At 46.7% G+C, this 12,500-nt stretch overlaps 1 pseudogene; it reads right to left on the bottom strand.

The window, feature by feature from the left end:
• Positions 1-10,444: 10,444 nt before the first annotated feature.
• The window catches only part of LOC128717710 (large subunit ribosomal RNA), a 7,671-nt pseudogene continuing 5,615 nt past the window's right edge, over positions 10,445-12,500 (bottom strand).

Raw genomic sequence — 12,500 nt, 5'->3', positions numbered from 1 at the left:
TTAGCTAACCATCTTTCGGGACTGTTTAGGGTATGTGCTCCTCCACATCTATGCTTACTCGTACACATTCTCTGTCAATAGGTTTAAGATCGGGCATTCTACCATATCATTGCCTTAATGCTTTCAAATCAAGGCTACCAGGGTAGCCTAATTGCGTTCGAAACTCAACTTGTGAGCTGTCGGCCCTAGAAGTTTTTTAGGCTGCTAGGACCTCTCTCTATATTTTGCCTTTGGACTTCTCGAAGCTCAACTTGTGAGCAGTTCCATGCACCACTACCCGTATCTCTTAGCTTAGTTCTAGCCATGTGCGTTCAAAGCTCAACGTTAAGCTGTGTTCTGCACCACAATCCTTATATAATAAGCTTATCTCTAAGCTTTTTTGCGTTCAATGCTCAACGTTAAGCTATCCCTTCGCTTAGAACCTCGCTCTACATTTTGCCTTTGGACTTCTCGAAGCTCAACTTGTGAGCAGTTCCATGCACCACTATAGGTATCTCTTAGCTTAGTTCTAGCCATGTGCGTTCAAAGCTCAACGTTAAGCTGTGTCCTGCACCACAATCGTTATATAATAAGCTTATCTCTAAGCTTTTTTGCGTTCAATGCTCAACGTTAAGCTATCCCTTCGCTTAGAACCTCGCTCTATATTCAACTTTCAGATACCTCAAAGCTCAACTTATGTGGTCTGCTATTGCTCTTGAACGGGTACAATATCTGACAGAGGGGGGTTTTTGGGCCAAATTATGCAATATTAGTTTAACCTCCGTCGCAGAACCACATTTGACCAGGTCGAGAAAAAAATTTTTTCGTGACGACCTGGTCCCCCATAGTAGGGAATGAACATGACATCTTAACCATATTTGACCATTTTCAAATTTCTCGTCGCGGAATGATGACTTTACTAGTAAAATTTGTTCCGGGTAGGGACCTCCCATACAAAATTTTCATCGCTCCAAAAGTGATTTCGTTTCACTTTTCAACATTTACAAGGTCCATAAATCATGTTTTGAGACGATATGGAAAAAAAAATTTTTTGCCCGTCTCGACCAACTCGACCGATGGTGACCACAGTAGGGTGCTCCATACAAATTTTCCTTATGTGGAATTTTCAGTGTAAAATAAGGTTTCTCCAATCGATCGCGGGTTTCACTTTTCATCATTTGCTAGGTCTAACTATGATGTTTTGAGTGGTCCCGCAAAAATTTTTTCTTGGACCGGGCCTTCCTTCCCGGCCCTGTCGGTGTGCTCTGCAGTAGGGTGCTCCATACAAATTTTCCTTATGTGGAATTTTTCAGTGTAAAATAAGGTTTCTCCAATCGATCGCGGGTTTCACTTTTCATCATTTGCTAGGTCTAACTATGATGTTTTGAGTGGTCCCGCAAAAATTTTTTCTTGGACCGGGCCTTCCTTCCCGGCCCTGTCGGTGTGCTCTGCAGTAGGGTGCTCCATACAAATTTTCCTTATGTGGAATTTTTCAGTGTAAAATAAGGTTTCTCCAATCGATCGCGGGTTTCACTTTTCATCATTTGCTAGGTCTAACTATGATGTTTTGAGTGGTCCCGCAAAAATTTTTTCTTGGACCGGGCCTTCCTTCCCGGCCCTGTCGGTGTGCTCTGCAGTAGGGTGCTCCATACAAATTTTCCTTATGTGGAATTTTTCAGTGTAAAATAAGGTTTCTCCAATCGATCGCGGGTTTCACTTTTCATCATTTGCTAGGTCTAACTATGATGTTTTGAGTGGTCCCGCAAAAATTTTTTCTTGGACCGGGCCTTCCTTCCCGGCCCTGTCGGTGTGCTCTGCAGTAGGGTGCTCCATACAAATTTTCCTTATGTGGAATTTTTCAGTGTAAAATAAGGTTTCTCCAATCGATCGCGGGTTTCACTTTTCATCATTTGCTAGGTCTAACTATGATGTTTTGAGTGGTCCCGCAAAAATTTTTTCTTGGACCGGGCCTTCCTTCCCGGCCCTGTCGGTGTGCTCTGCAGTAGGGTGCTCCATACAAATTTTCCTTATGTGGAATTTTTCAGTGTAAAATAAGGTTTCTCCAATCGATCGCGGGTTTCACTTTTCATCATTTGCTAGGTCTAACTATGATGTTTTGAGTGGTCCCGCAAAAATTTTTTCTTGGACCGGGCCTTCCTTCCCGGCCCTGTCGGTGTGCTCTGCAGTAGGGTGCTCCATACAAATTTTCCTTATGTGGAATTTTTCAGTGTAAAATAAGGTTTCTCCAATCGATCGCGGGTTTCACTTTTCATCATTTGCTAGGTCTAACTATGATGTTTTGAGTGGTCCCGCAAAAATTTTTTCTTGGACCGGGCCTTCCTTCCCGGCCCTGTCGGTGTGCTCTGCAGTAGGGTGCTCCATACAAATTTTCCTTATGTGGAATTTTTCAGTGTAAAATAAGGTTTCTCCAATCGATCGCGGGTTTCACTTTTCATCATTTGCTAGGTCTAACTATGATGTTTTGAGTGGTCCCGCAAAAATTTTTTCTTGGACCGGGCCTTCCTTCCCGGCCCTGTCGGTGTGCTCTGCAGTAGGGTGCTCCATACAAATTTTCCTTATGTGGAATTTTTCAGTGTAAAATAAGGTTTCTCCAATCGATCGCGGGTTTCACTTTTCATCATTTGCTAGGTCTAACTATGATGTTTTGAGTGGTCCCGCAAAAATTTTTTCTTGGACCGGGCCTTCCTTCCCGGCCCTGTCGGTGTGCTCTGCAGTAGGGTGCTCCATACAAATTTTCCTTATGTGGAATTTTTCAGTGTAAAATAAGGTTTCTCCAATCGATCGCGGGTTTCACTTTTCATCATTTGCTAGGTCTAACTATGATGTTTTGAGTGGTCCCGCAAAAATTTTTTCTTGGACCGGGCCTTCCTTCCCGGCCCTGTCGGTGTGCTCTGCAGTAGGGTGCTCCATACAAATTTTCCTTATGTGGAATTTTTCAGTGTAAAATAAGGTTTCTCCAATCGATCGCGGGTTTCACTTTTCATCATTTGCTAGGTCTAACTATGATGTTTTGAGTGGTCCCGCAAAAATTTTTTCTTGGACCGGGCCTTCCTTCCCGGCCCTGTCGGTGTGCTCTGCAGTAGGGTGCTCCATACAAATTTTCCTTATGTGGAATTTTTCAGTGTAAAATAAGGTTTCTCCAATCGATCGCGGGTTTCACTTTTCATCATTTGCTAGGTCTAACTATGATGTTTTGAGTGGTCCCGCAAAAATTTTTTCTTGGACCGGGCCTTCCTTCCCGGCCCTGTCGGTGTGCTCTGCAGTAGGGTGCTCCATACAAATTTTCCTTATGTGGAATTTTTCAGTGTAAAATAAGGTTTCTCCAATCGATCGCGGGTTTCACTTTTCATCATTTGCTAGGTCTAACTATGATGTTTTGAGTGGTCCCGCAAAAATTTTTTCTTGGACCGGGCCTTCCTTCCCGGCCCTGTCGGTGTGCTCTGCAGTAGGGTGCTCCATACAAATTTTCCTTATGTGGAATTTTTCAGTGTAAAATAAGGTTTCTCCAATCGATCGCGGGTTTCACTTTTCATCATTTGCTAGGTCTAACTATGATGTTTTGAGTGGTCCCGCAAAAATTTTTTCTTGGACCGGGCCTTCCTTCCCGGCCCTGTCGGTGTGCTCTGCAGTAGGGTGCTCCATACAAATTTTCCTTATGTGGAATTTTTCAGTGTAAAATAAGGTTTCTCCAATCGATCGCGGGTTTCACTTTTCATCATTTGCTAGGTCTAACTATGATGTTTTGAGTGGTCCCGCAAAAATTTTTTCTTGGACCGGGCCTTCCTTCCCGGCCCTGTCGGTGTGCTCTGCAGTAGGGTGCTCCATACAAATTTTCCTTATGTGGAATTTTTCAGTGTAAAATAAGGTTTCTCCAATCGATCGCGGGTTTCACTTTTCATCATTTGCTAGGTCTAACTATGATGTTTTGAGTGGTCCCGCAAAAATTTTTTCTTGGACCGGGCCTTCCTTCCCGGCCCTGTCGGTGTGCTCTGCAGTAGGGTGCTCCATACAAATTTTCCTTATGTGGAATTTTTCAGTGTAAAATAAGGTTTCTCCAATCGATCGCGGGTTTCACTTTTCATCATTTGCTAGGTCTAACTATGATGTTTTGAGTGGTCCCGCAAAAATTTTTTCTTGGACCGGGCCTTCCTTCCCGGCCCTGTCGGTGTGCTCTGCAGTAGGGTGCTCCATACAAATTTTCCTTATGTGGAATTTTTCAGTGTAAAATAAGGTTTCTCCAATCGATCGCGGGTTTCACTTTTCATCATTTGCTAGGTCTAACTATGATGTTTTGAGTGGTCCCGCAAAAATTTTTTCTTGGACCGGGCCTTCCTTCCCGGCCCTGTCGGTGTGCTCTGCAGTAGGGTGCTCCATACAAATTTTCCTTATGTGGAATTTTTCAGTGTAAAATAAGGTTTCTCCAATCGATCGCGGGTTTCACTTTTCATCATTTGCTAGGTCTAACTATGATGTTTTGAGTGGTCCCGCAAAAATTTTTTCTTGGACCGGGCCTTCCTTCCCGGCCCTGTCGGTGTGCTCTGCAGTAGGGTGCTCCATACAAATTTTCCTTATGTGGAATTTTTCAGTGTAAAATAAGGTTTCTCCAATCGATCGCGGGTTTCACTTTTCATCATTTGCTAGGTCTAACTATGATGTTTTGAGTGGTCCCGCAAAAATTTTTTCTTGGACCGGGCCTTCCTTCCCGGCCCTGTCGGTGTGCTCTGCAGTAGGGTGCTCCATACAAATTTTCCTTATGTGGAATTTTTCAGTGTAAAATAAGGTTTCTCCAATCGATCGCGGGTTTCACTTTTCATCATTTGCTAGGTCTAACTATGATGTTTTGAGTGGTCCCGCAAAAATTTTTTCTTGGACCGGGCCTTCCTTCCCGGCCCTGTCGGTGTGCTCTGCAGTAGGGTGCTCCATACAAATTTTCCTTATGTGGAATTTTTCAGTGTAAAATAAGGTTTCTCCAATCGATCGCGGGTTTCACTTTTCATCATTTGCTAGGTCTAACTATGATGTTTTGAGTGGTCCCGCAAAAATTTTTTCTTGGACCGGGCCTTCCTTCCCGGCCCTGTCGGTGTGCTCTGCAGTAGGGTGCTCCATACAAATTTTCCTTATGTGGAATTTTTCAGTGTAAAATAAGGTTTCTCCAATCGATCGCGGGTTTCACTTTTCATCATTTGCTAGGTCTAACTATGATGTTTTGAGTGGTCCCGCAAAAATTTTTTCTTGGACCGGGCCTTCCTTCCCGGCCCTGTCGGTGTGCTCTGCAGTAGGGTGCTCCATACAAATTTTCCTTATGTGGAATTTTTCAGTGTAAAATAAGGTTTCTCCAATCGATCGCGGGTTTCACTTTTCATCATTTGCTAGGTCTAACTATGATGTTTTGAGTGGTCCCGCAAAAATTTTTTCTTGGACCGGGCCTTCCTTCCCGGCCCTGTCGGTGTGCTCTGCAGTAGGGTGCTCCATACAAATTTTCCTTATGTGGAATTTTTCAGTGTAAAATAAGGTTTCTCCAATCGATCGCGGGTTTCACTTTTCATCATTTGCTAGGTCTAACTATGATGTTTTGAGTGGTCCCGCAAAAATTTTTTCTTGGACCGGGCCTTCCTTCCCGGCCCTGTCGGTGTGCTCTGCAGTAGGGTGCTCCATACAAATTTTCCTTATGTGGAATTTTTCAGTGTAAAATAAGGTTTCTCCAATCGATCGCGGGTTTCACTTTTCATCATTTGCTAGGTCTAACTATGATGTTTTGAGTGGTCCCGCAAAAATTTTTTCTTGGACCGGGCCTTCCTTCCCGGCCCTGTCGGTGTGCTCTGCAGTAGGGTGCTCCATACAAATTTTCCTTATGTGGAATTTTCAGTGTAAAATAAGGTTTCTCCAATCGATCGCGGGTTTCACTTTTCATCATTTGCTAGGTCTAACTATGATGTTTTGAGTGGTCCCGCAAAAATTTTTTCTTGGACCGGGCCTTCCTTCCCGGCCCTGTCGGTGTGCTCTGCAGTAGGGTGCTCCATACAAATTTTCCTTATGTGGAATTTTTCAGTGTAAAATAAGGTTTCTCCAATCGATCGCGGGTTTCACTTTTCATCATTTGCTAGGTCTAACTATGATGTTTTGAGTGGTCCCGCAAAAATTTTTTCTTGGACCGGGCCTTCCTTCCCGGCCCTGTCGGTGTGCTCTGCAGTAGGGTGCTCCATACAAATTTTCCTTATGTGGAATTTTTCAGTGTAAAATAAGGTTTCTCCAATCGATCGCGGGTTTCACTTTTCATCATTTGCTAGGTCTAACTATGATGTTTTGAGTGGTCCCGCAAAAATTTTTTCTTGGACCGGGCCTTCCTTCCCGGCCCTGTCGGTGTGCTCTGCAGTAGGGTGCTCCATACAAATTTTCCTTATGTGGAATTTTTCAGTGTAAAATAAGGTTTCTCCAATCGATCGCGGGTTTCACTTTTCATCATTTGCTAGGTCTAACTATGATGTTTTGAGTGGTCCCGCAAAAATTTTTTCTTGGACCGGGCCTTCCTTCCCGGCCCTGTCGGTGTGCTCTGCAGTAGGGTGCTCCATACAAATTTTCCTTATGTGGAATTTTCAGTGTAAAATAAGGTTTCTCCAATCGATCGCGGGTTTCACTTTTCATCATTTGCTAGGTCTAACTATGATGTTTTGAGTGGTCCCGCAAAAATTTTTTCTTGGACCGGGCCTTCCTTCCCGGCCCTGTCGGTGTGCTCTGCAGTAGGGTGCTCCATACAAATTTTCCTTATGTGGAATTTTTCAGTGTAAAATAAGGTTTCTCCAATCGATCGCGGGTTTCACTTTTCATCATTTGCTAGGTCTAACTATGATGTTTTGAGTGGTCCCGCAAAAATTTTTTCTTGGACCGGGCCTTCCTTCCCGGCCCTGTCGGTGTGCTCTGCAGTAGGGTGCTCCATACAAATTTTCCTTATGTGGAATTTTTCAGTGTAAAATAAGGTTTCTCCAATCGATCGCGGGTTTCACTTTTCATCATTTGCTAGGTCTAACTATGATGTTTTGAGTGGTCCCGCAAAAATTTTTTCTTGGACCGGGCCTTCCTTCCCGGCCCTGTCGGTGTGCTCTGCAGTAGGGTGCTCCATACAAATTTTCCTTATGTGGAATTTTTCAGTGTAAAATAAGGTTTCTCCAATCGATCGCGGGTTTCACTTTTCATCATTTGCTAGGTCTAACTATGATGTTTTGAGTGGTCCCGCAAAAATTTTTTCTTGGACCGGGCCTTCCTTCCCGGCCCTGTCGGTGTGCTCTGCAGTAGGGTGCTCCATACAAATTTTCCTTATGTGGAATTTTTCAGTGTAAAATAAGGTTTCTCCAATCGATCGCGGGTTTCACTTTTCATCATTTGCTAGGTCTAACTATGATGTTTTGAGTGGTCCCGCAAAAATTTTTTCTTGGACCGGGCCTTCCTTCCCGGCCCTGTCGGTGTGCTCTGCAGTAGGGTGCTCCATACAAATTTTCCTTATGTGGAATTTTTCAGTGTAAAATAAGGTTTCTCCAATCGATCGCGGGTTTCACTTTTCATCATTTGCTAGGTCTAACTATGATGTTTTGAGTGGTCCCGCAAAAATTTTTTCTTGGACCGGGCCTTCCTTCCCGGCCCTGTCGGTGTGCTCTGCAGTAGGGTGCTCCATACATATTTTCCTTATGTGGAATTTTTCAGTGTAAAATAAGGTTTCTCCAATCGATCGCGGGTTTCACTTTTCATCATTTGCTAGGTCTAACTATGATGTTTTGAGTGGTCCCGCAAAAATTTTTTCTTGGACCGGGCCTTCCTTCCCGGCCCTGTCGGTGTGCTCTGCAGTAGGGTGCTCCATACAAATTTTCCTTATGTGGAATTTTCAGTGTAAAATAAGGTTTCTCCAATCGATCGCGGGTTTCACTTTTCATCATTTGCTAGGTCTAACTATGATGTTTTGAGTGGTCCCGCAAAAATTTTTTCTTGGACCGGGCCTTCCTTCCCGGCCCTGTCGGTGTGTTCTGCAGTAGGGTGCTCCATACAAATTTTGCTTATGTGGAATTTTTCAGTGTAAAATAAGGTTTCTCCAATCGATCGCGGGTTTCACTTTTCATCATTTGCTAGGTCTAACTATGATGTTTTGAGTGGTCCCGCAAAAATTTTTTCTTGGACCGGGCCTTCCTTCCCGGCCCTGTCGGTGTGCTCTGCAGTAGGGTGCTCCATACATATTTTCCTTATGTGGAATTTTTCAGTGTAAAATAAGGTTTCTCCAATCGATCGCGGGTTTCACTTTTCATCATTTGCTAGGTCTAACTATGATGTTTTGAGTGGTCCCGCAAAAATTTTTTCTTGGACCGGGCCTTCCTTCCCGGCCCTGTCGGTGTGTTCTGCAGTAGGGTGCTCCATACAAATTTTGCTTATGTGGAATTTTTCAGTGTAAAATAAGGTTTCTCCAATCGATCGCGGGTTTCACTTTTCATCATTTGCTAGGTCTAACTATGATGTTTTGAGTGGTCCCGCAAAAATTTTTTCTTGGACCGGGCCTTCCTTCCCGGCCCTGTCGGTGTGTTCTGCAGTAGGGTGCTCCATACAAATTTTGCTTATGTGGAATTTTTCAGTGTAAAATAAGGTTTCTCCAATCGATCGCGGGTTTCACTTTTCATCATTTGCTAGGTCTAACTATGATGTTTTGAGTGGTCCCGCAAAAATTTTTTCTTGGACCGGGCCTTCCTTCCCGGCCCTGTCGGTGTGCTCTGCAGTAGGGTGCTCCATACAAATTTTCCTTATGTGGAATTTTTCAGTGTAAAATAAGGTTTCTCCAATCGATCGCGGGTTTCACTTTTCATCATTTGCTAGGTCTAACTATGATGTTTTGAGTGGTCCCGCAAAAATTTTTTCTCTTAGCCAATCGACCCTTTCGTCCATGTCGGTGTGTTCTGCAGTAGGGTGCTCCAACCAAGTTTTCCTAATGAAAGTTTTTCGTGGTTTCGTGTGAGTTAAAAACTCCGGAACTTGGCTTATTTTCACCATAATTTCCACATATGGTGACCAACTCAATAAACGTTTTGTGCGTATCCTATGGACAGTTTTTCGCGTTCAACTTGGTGAACTAGGGTTGTTTTCCCGAAGGGTAGAAAAATCTGGACTTAGCCAAATTTTGAAATCTCCAACCAATCTTGGCCTGTTAGATTATCTTGGTTGGGTTGCTATGGGCTGCTACGGCCTACTTGATAGGCAATGTTTCAACTCTTGGAAGCTTTCGTGGTTGTTTAGAACTGTCCATGGCCTTCTTGATAGAAATGGCTTATGGTGGCCATGGACTTAGCAACATTTTGAGATCCAATCTTGGCCTGTTAGAGTATCTTGGTTGGTTTGCTATGGGCTGGTACGGCCTACTTGATAGGCAATGTTTCAACTCTTGGAAGCTTTCGTGGTTGCTAAGCACTGTCCATGGCCTTCTTGATTGAAATGGCTTATGGTGGCCATGGACTTAGCCAAATTTTGAATTCTCCAACCAATCTTGGCCTGTTAGAGTATCTTGGTTGGGTTGCTATGGGCTGCTACGGCCTACTTGATAGGCAATGTTTCAACTCTTGGAAGCTTTCGTGGTTGCTAAGCACTGTCCATGGCCTTCTTGATAGAAATGGCTTATGGTGGCCATGGACTTAGCCAAATTTTGAAGTCTCCAACCAATCTTGGCCTGTTAGAGTATCTTGGTTGGGTTGCTATGGGCTGCTACGGCCTACTTGATAGGCAATGTTTCAACTCTTGGAAGCTTTCGTGGTTGCTAAGCACTGTCCATGGCCTTCTTGATAGAAATGGCTTATGGTGGCCATGGACTTAGCCAAATTTTGAATTCTCCAACCAATCTTGGCCTGTTAGAGTATCTTGGTTGGGTTGCTATGGGCTGCTACGGCCTACTTGATAGGCAATGTTTCAACTCTTGGAAGCTTTCGTGGTTGCTAAGCACTGTTCGTGGCCTTCTTGGTAGAAATGGCTTATGGTGGCCATGGACTTAGCAAAATTTTGAATTCTCCAACCAATCTTGGCCTGTTAGATTATCTTGGTTGGTTTGCTATGGGCTGGTACGGCCTACTTGATAGGCAATGTTTCAACTCTTGGAAGCTTTCGTGGTTGCTTAGGATAAGAATCCCGACGAGAAAGGTTTCCCGGACTTATAAAAATAACCGATTAGCCCCAAGGACACATCTTCCTTGAAAGGCTAATCATGCACCACACACCACACCACCCATAGGCTTGCAAGCAGCACTCTTGTCGAGTGCAGCAAGCCTATGCTCACATCAACTACCGTACACGTACCACCATAGGCTTGCAAGCAGCACTCTTGTCGAGTGCAGCAAGCCTATGCTCATCAACTACCATACGTACCACCACAGCCTTGCAAGCAGCACTCTTGTCGAGTGCAGCAAGCCTATACTCCACGAACTAACCACTTCACCACCAAGCATGGGTCGCCTGAGAGGATCGATGCGAACGCATCTCTACAACTCGCAGCTCCCAGCCTGTAGTCCCGTCGTTTGCGGGCGGTCGAAGGTGTCGAAACTAGTTGTATCCACGGTCGACGGGAGCACAGCCACCAGGGTTCCCTGTGATAAGGTACTTCCACGTGCAGCGTGCACCCGCCCGTTGCGGCTCAGTCTAGTGCTATAGCGGGGATGAGACGGCAGTGTGCACGGGGCAGCACCGACGGATCTCAGAGGGTTGTTAAGCCCGCTAGCTTCCGATCACCTAATGGGTTTATGATGCGCTATCAGCTCGGATTGGATACGACCTTAGAGGCGTTCAGGCATAATCCAGCGGACGTAGCGTCATACCAAAGTCCGGTCGAACTAGTATTGAGCCAGTGGTCCGTACCTGTGGTTCCTCTCGTACTGCACAGGAATTCCGTTAAGATAGCAGCATACAGCACACACCAGTAGGGTAAAACTAACCTGTCTCACGACGGTCTAAACCCAGCTCACGTTCCCTTGAAAGGGTGAACAATCCTACGCTTGGTGAATTTTGCTTCACAATGATAGGAAGAGCCGACATCGAAGGATCAATAAGCCACGTCGCTATGAACGCTTGGCGGCCACAAGCCAGTTATCCCTGTAGAGCGTGGCGATAATAGCAACAGGGGCGTACCCTATTCAACGGCTTTGGGGGAGCGTCGTCCCGGGACTCGTGGTGGCCACCATAGCGGGAGTAACGTTCGCCAGCTGCTACGTGCCACCCAGCAGCGGCATCGAAGACTTCGAAAGCTTCCTCGGTGCGGTGGAGGTGTCGCTGGTCGGACACGCAACATCAGTCCTGGCCGGGGACTTCAACGCCTGGAACGAGGAGTGGGGGAGTGCGCGCACCACCCGGAAGGGGCAGGAGCTCCTGAGCGTGGTGGAGCAGCTGGCGCTGCATACGCTGAACCGCGGCAACGTGCCCACTTTCAAGGGCAACGGGGTTGCGCGGGAAAGCGTTGTTGACGTTTCCTTTGCCAGCCAAACTATTGCGCGACCGGACTCCTGGCGCGTGCTCGATCGCTTTTCCAGCAGCGACCATGCCTACGTCCAGTTCCAGGTGGGCGTCCCAGGACAACGTCCCACGCGACGAGGCAAGCAGCAGCAGCGAAGTCGAGACGGGATAGCCAGACACGCCGGGACCCGGTGGAAGACGACGCAATTCGATAACAAGTGCTTCGACATCGCCCTCACATGCGGCCACTTTGAGCAGGTCGCAACTCCGGAGGGGCTGATCGGCGGACTGACCCAGGCGTGCGATGAGATCATGGAGAGAGTACACGGGGCTACTTTCCATCGCAAGCCCCAGGTGTACTGGTGGTCTCCAGAGATTGAGCGCCTGAGGGAGGAATGCGGAGCAGCGGAGGCCGCCCATCGCAGGGCCCAACCTCCGGAACGTGCGGTGACGTCGGCCAGGCTGCAGAACTGTCGACGATTGCTGCAGGCCGCCATTCACAGCAGTAAGGAAGACAGTATGCAAGAGCTGATCGATGGGGTCGAAGCCGAGGTGTTCGGACTCGGTTACAAGGTTGTTCGAGCAAAACTACGTAACAGGGCACCACCGGAAACGGACCGAGCCGTACTAGGTCCGATCGTCGAAGCCTTGTTCCCGGACCATCCGGCATTTGAGTGGCCGGACATCGACGCGTGCAGTGAGGCTCTGAGACCGGTCACGAGCTCGGAAATTCTTTCGCTGGCCGAGCGGATGGCCACCTCCAAGGCGCCAGGGCTGGACGGCATCCCGAATGCCGCAGTGAAGGCGGCAATGCGGAAGCACCCGGAGGTCTTCGCCAAGGTGTACAATCAGCTGCTCGAGCGAGGGGAGTTTCCTGCGGCATGGAAGGAGGCACGCCTTGTGTTGGTCACGAAGCCAGGTAAGCCGCCGGGCGATCCGTCGTCGCACCGCCCGCTGCTAATGCTGGGAGCAGTCGCCAAGGGGTTCGAACGGCTGATCTTAGATCGGCTGAACGACCACTTGGAGGACAGCGATGCTCCTCG

This window comes from Anopheles marshallii (genome assembly GCF_943734725.1).
Source record: "Anopheles marshallii chromosome X unlocalized genomic scaffold, idAnoMarsDA_429_01 X_unloc_86, whole genome shotgun sequence".
Lineage (NCBI taxonomy): Eukaryota > Metazoa > Arthropoda > Insecta > Diptera > Culicidae > Anopheles > Anopheles marshallii.
This window is presented reverse-complemented; position numbering and strand designations above follow the sequence as displayed.